Source organism: Mus caroli, chromosome 9 (genome assembly GCF_900094665.2).
Source record: "Mus caroli chromosome 9, CAROLI_EIJ_v1.1, whole genome shotgun sequence".
NCBI lineage: Eukaryota > Metazoa > Chordata > Mammalia > Rodentia > Muridae > Mus > Mus caroli.
The window spans coordinates 92,834,015-92,840,516 of NC_034578.1; positions in this window are offsets into that span (position 1 = coordinate 92,834,015).

Consider the following 6,502-nt stretch of genomic DNA (forward strand, 5'->3'; position numbering starts at 1 on the left):
TGTCCAAAGTGTGTAGTGTCTTCAACAAGACTTCCCTTTAGTCCCTGAGACCAAGGGCAACAGGTTGTACTGCTTTGGGAGGAATCTCTTGGACTACCCTGACCAAAAACTCTAAGGGATGTCTCTTATATCTCCCTTTTTCCTCCCTCTTATTTATTGACCTCCCTTCCCCTCTCCAATTAAAGTCCTCATCTCCATTTTCTCATTTTCCCTTCATACAATCCCTTGTTTTGCTCTCTAGACTCCCCTTCTTATGCCCCCATTTCTTTTTCATGTCCCCATTACTTTCTTATGCCCATCATTACTTTCCTGCTTTTTGAGGTTACTCCAGGTTATATACTCACGTCTAAAGACTTGGGGCTAGGCTACACAGATAAGAGAGACCATACAGCTCTTATCTTCTGATTTTCTGTTACCCCCACTCAGTAGAACACCTTCTACTTCCCTCCATTTATCTGCAAATATCATGGCTGTATTTTTTGAGTTCTTTATATATTCATACTGAATATTAAGGTATTGTCAGATATGTAACTGTGGGTTTCTTATTCACTGGATTGTTTCCTTAGTTGTATGGAAGGTTTTTAATTTTATGAGGTCATACTAGTCAGTTGTTGGCCTAAATTCCTTGGCAAGTGGAGTCCTATTCAGGAAGTTTGCTCTCACATATATACTGTGTAGGCTGCTGCCTATGTTCTCTCCCAGCAGTTTAGGTTTCAAATCTAGGTCTTTGTCCACTTGGAGTGAATTCCTGCACAGGGTGATAGGTACGGGTCTAGTTTCACTCTTCTGCATTTTGACCTCGTTCTCCCAGCACCATTTGTTGAAGACACTGTTTTTTCTCTAGTGTATATTTTTTGGCTGCTCTGTCAAATATCAGATGGCTGTAGCTACAATAGTGCACAATAGTTTGCTTGCCTCTGTCTTAAATTAAAACTTAAAAAGCTTTTTAGTGGCTACTGTAGGAGCTGCAGTACATGTTCATCACTAAGCTAACTCTACTTTCAAATGACTTTGTGCTGCTCCATGAGTGGCATATTCTATAATTGTGACAGACCCTAGTTCTCAGTCCTGCCATTTCTGCCATGTGTCTCACTTATACATAAATGTGTGTATTGTATGTTGGGTTAGTCACTTCTCTATTGTTGTGATCAAGGCAACTTGTAGAAGGAATGGTTTATTATGTGCTTGTGGTTCCAGAGCGTTAGAGTCCATGATGGCAGAGCAGAAGCAAGACACAGTAGCCCAGAGTTCATACCATGAACCATAGATCCCACCATCAGTGACACACTTCCTCCAACAAGACCACACCACATAAACCTTCATAAACAGATACTTACTGGGTCCAAGTATTCAAATGCTCAAGACTTATGAGGGGTATCTCATTCAATACAACATATATATATATATATATATGTATGTATATGTATATACATATGATATATGTATTGGATATATATACATACAATATTATATATATGTTCTAATATACATATATGTATATATTAGATGCATCTAGGAATATAAAATAAAACATGTTGCTTTCATAATTTTTGCTGGTGTTATCCTTTATATCAATTAAGAATAACAAAATAGATTTTTCATTCCGGTGTCTCTCTAAGGCAGGTCCACTCAGGAGGGCACAGGCTGCAGAAGCAGCAGGGCATCTGGGACAGGGTCCTACAGAACTACATTTGCAGCTAGGAGGTGGGGCTGTTCTTCAGCCCTCTGTGCACTGGTCTTCTTGCCAGGAGAGAACTGGTCTCTCAGGAGTGCTGATACAGGCTTACAGACTCACAGGAGGAACAAGCTCCAGCCAGAGACAGCAAGAACATCTAATACCAGAGATTACAAGATGGCAAAAAGCAAACAAAAGAATTTTAACAACAGAAACCAAGACTACTTGGCATCATCAGAACCTAGTACTCCCACCACAGTAAGTCCTGGATACCCCAACACAAAGGAAAAAACAAGATTTAGATTTAAAATCATATTTCATGATGCTGGTAGAGGATTTAAAGAAGGACATTAATAACTCCCTTAAAGAAATACAGGAGAACACAGCTAAACAGGTAGAAGCCCTTAAAGAAGAAACACAAAAATTCCTTAAAGAATTACAGGAAAACACAACCAAACAGGTGAAGGAATTGAACAAAACCATCCAAGACCTAAAAAGGGAAGTAGAAACAATAAAGAAATCACAAAAGGAGACAACTCTGGAGATAGAAATCCTAGGAAAGAGATCAGGAGCCATAGATGCAAGCATCACCTACAGAATACAAGAGATGGAAGAGAGAAGCTCAGGTGCAGAAGATTTCATAGAAAACATGAACACAACAATTAAAGAAAATGCAAAATGCAAAAAGATCCTATCTCAAAACATCCAGGAAATCCAGGACACAATGAGAAGACCAAACCTAAGGATAATAGATATAGATGAGAATGAAGATTTTCAACTTAAAGGGCCAGTAAGTATCTTCAACAAAATTATAGAAGAAAACTTCCCTAACCTAAAGAAAGAGATGCCCATGAACATACACGAAGCCTACAGAACACCAAAAATACTGGACCAGAAAAGAAATTCCTCCTGACACATAATAATCAAAACATCAAATGCACTAAACAAAGATAGAATATTAAAAGCAGTAAGGGAAAAAGGTCAAGTAACATATAAAGGCAGACCTATTTTATACCAGACTTCTCACCAGAAACTATAAAAGCCAGAAGATCCTGGACCCTAAGAGAACACAAATGCCAGCCCAGGCTACTACACCCAGCAAAACTCTCAATCACCATAGATGGAGAAACCTAAGTATTCCATGACAAAACCAAATTTCCAAAATATCTTACCATGAATCCAGTCCTTCAAAGGATAGTAAAGGGAAAACCCCAACACAAGGAGGGAAATTATGCCCCAGAAAAAGCAAGAAAGTAATCCTTCAACAAACCTAAAAGAAGATCGCCACAAGAACAGAATTCCAACTCTAACAACAAAAATAACAGGAAGCAACAATTACTTTTCCTTAATATCTCTTAATATCAATGGTCTCAATTCCCCAATAAAAAGACATAGACTAACAGACTGGCTAAGTAAACAGGACCTAACATTTTGCTGCATACAGGAAATCCACCTCAGGGACAAAGACAGACACTACCTCAGAGTAAAATTTTCCAAACAAATGTTACTAAGAAACATGCTGGGGTAGCCATTCTAATATCAAATAAAGTCGACTTCCAGCTCAAAGTTATCAAAAAAGACAAGGAGGGGCACTTCATACTCATCAAAGGTAAAATCTGCTAAGATGAACTCTCAATTCTGAATATCTATGCTCTCAATGCAAGGGCAGCCACACTCATTAAAGAAACTTTAGTAAAGCTCAAAGCACACNTTGCACCTCACACAATAATAGTGGGAGACTTCAACACCCCACTCTCATCAGTGGACAGATCGTGGAAACAGAAACTAAACAGAGACACAGTGAAACTAACAGAAGTTATGAACTAAATGGATTTAACAGATATCTACAGAACATTTTATCCTAAAACAAAAGGATATACCTTCTTCTCAGCACCTCATGGTACCTTCTCCAAAATTGACCATATAATTGGTTACAAAACAGGGCCCAACAGATACAAAAATATTGTAATAATTCCATGCATCCTATCAGATCACCATGGACTAAGGCTGATCTTCAATACAACATATACAATACATATAATAGAAATAATACATAATATAATACATAAATAATACATAATACAATACAATAATAGAAAGCCAACATTCACGTGGAAGCTGAACAACACTCTACTCAGTGATAACTTGGTCAAGGAAGAAATAAAGAAAGAAATTAAAGACTTTAGAGCTTAATGAAAATGAAGCCACAACATACCCAAACTTATGGGACACAATGAAGGCAGTCCTAAGAGGAAAACTCATGCCTCTGAGTGCCTCCAGAAAGAAACTAGAGAGCAGATACATGAGCAGCTTGACAGCACACCTAAAAGCTCTACAACAAAAGGAAGCAAATTCACCCAAGAGGAGTAGACGGCAGGAAATAACCAAACTCAGGGCTGAAATCAAACAAGTGGAAACGAAAAGAACTGTACAAAGAACCAACCGAACCAGGAGCTGGTTCTTTGAGAAAATTAACAAGATAGATAAACCCTTAGCCAGACTCATCAGAGGGAACAGGGATAGTATCCTAATTAACAAAATCAGAAATGAAAAGAGAGACATAACAACAGAATCCGAGGAAATCCAAAAAAATCATCAGATCCTATGACAAAAGCCTATGTTCAACAAAACTGGAAAGTCTGGATGAAATGGACAATTTTCTAGACAGATACCAGGTACCAAAGTTAAATCAGAATCAGATTAATGACCAAAACAGTCACATATCCTCTAAAGAACTAGAAGCAGTCATTAATTAATAGTCTCCCAACCAAGAAAAGCCCAGGACCAGATGGGTTTAGTGCAGAGTTCTATCAGATCTTCAAAGAAGACCTAATACCAATACTCCTCAAACTATCCCACAAAATAGAAACAAAAGGTACTCTACCCAATTCATTCTATAAAGCCACAGTTACTCTGATACCTCAAGCACACAAAGACCCAACAAAGAAGGAGAGCTTCAGACCAAGTTCCCTTATGAATATCAATGCAAAAATACTCAATAAAATTCTCAGAAACCAAATCCCAAAACACATCAAAACGATTATCCATCATGATCAAGTAGGCTTCATCCCAGGGATGCAGGGATGGTTCAATATAAGGAAATCTGTCAATGTAATCTACTACATAAACAAACTCAAAGACAAAAACCACATGATCATCTCATTAGATGCTTAGAAAGCATTTGACAAAATCTAACACCTGTCTATAATAAAAGTCTTGGAAATATCAGGAATTCAAGGCCCATACCTAAACATAGTAAAAGCAACATACAGGAAACCAGTAGCCAACATCAAAGTAAATGGTGAGAAGCTGGAAGCAATCCCACTAAAATCAGGGACTAGACAAGGCTGTCCACTTTCTCCCTACCTATTCAATATAGTACTTGAAGTCCTAGCCAGAGTAATTAGACAAGGAAAGGAGATCAAAGTGATACACATTGGAAAGGAAGAAGTCAAAATACCACTATTCGCAGTTGATATGATAGTATACATAAGTGATCCCAAAAATTCCACCAGAGAACTCCTAAACTTGATAAACAACTTCAGTGCAGTAACTGGATATAAAATTAACTCAAACAAATCAGTGACCTTTCTCTACACAAAGGGTAAACAGGCTGAGAAAGAAATTAGGGAAACAACACCCTTCATAATAGCCACAAATAATATAAAATACCTTGGTGTGACTCTAACTAAGCAAATGAAAGATCTGAATGATAAGAACTTCAAGTCTCTAAAGAAAGAAATCGAAGGAGATCTCAGAAGATGGAAAAATCTCCCATGCTCATGGATTGGCAGGATTAATATAGTAAAACTGGGTATCTTGTTGAAAGCAATCTATAGATTCAATGCAATTCCCATCAAAATTCCAACTCAATTCTTCACCGAGTTAGAAAGGGCAATTTGCAAATTCATCTGGAATAACAAAAAATCCAGGATAGCAAAAACTATTCTCAACAATAAAAGAACCTCTGATGAAATCACTATCTCTGACCTCAAGCTATACTACAGAGCAATTGTGATAAAAACTGCATGGTACTGGTACAGTTACAGCCAAGTAGATCAGTGGAATAGAAGACCCAGAAATGAACCACGTGTCTATGATCACTTGATCACAAAGAAGCTAAAACCATCCAGTGGAAAAAAGACAACATTTTCAACAAATGGTGCTGGCTCAACTGGCGGTTATCATGTAGAAGAATGTGAAATGATTCATTCTTATCTCCTTGTACAAAGCTCAAGTCTAAGTGGATCAAGGAACTCAATATAAAACCAGAGACACTGAAACTTACAGAGGAGAAAGTGGGGAAAAGCCTCGAAGTTATGGGCACAGGGGAAAAATTCCTGAACAGAGCAGCAGTGACTTGACTGTAAGAACTAGAATCAACAAATGGGACTTCATAAAATTGCAAAGCTTCTGTAAGGCAAAGGAAACTGTCAATAAGACCAAAAGGCAACCAACAGATTGGGAAAGGATCTTTACCAATCTTAAATCTGAGAGGAGGCTAATATACAAAGAACTCAAGAAGTTAGACTCTAGAAAACCAAATAACCCTATTAAAAATGGGGTACAGAGCTAAACAAAGAATTCTCAACTGAGGAATACTGAATGGCTGAGAAGCACCTAAAAAAAGTTCAACATCCTTAATAATCAGGGAGATGCAAATCAAAACAACACTGATATTCCACTTCACACCAGTCAGAATGGCTAAGATCAAAAATTCAGGTGACAGCAGATGCTGGCGAGGATGTGGAGAAAGAGGAACACTCCTCCATTGTTGGTGGGATTGCAAGCTTGTACAACCACTCTGAAAATCAGTTTGGCGGTTCC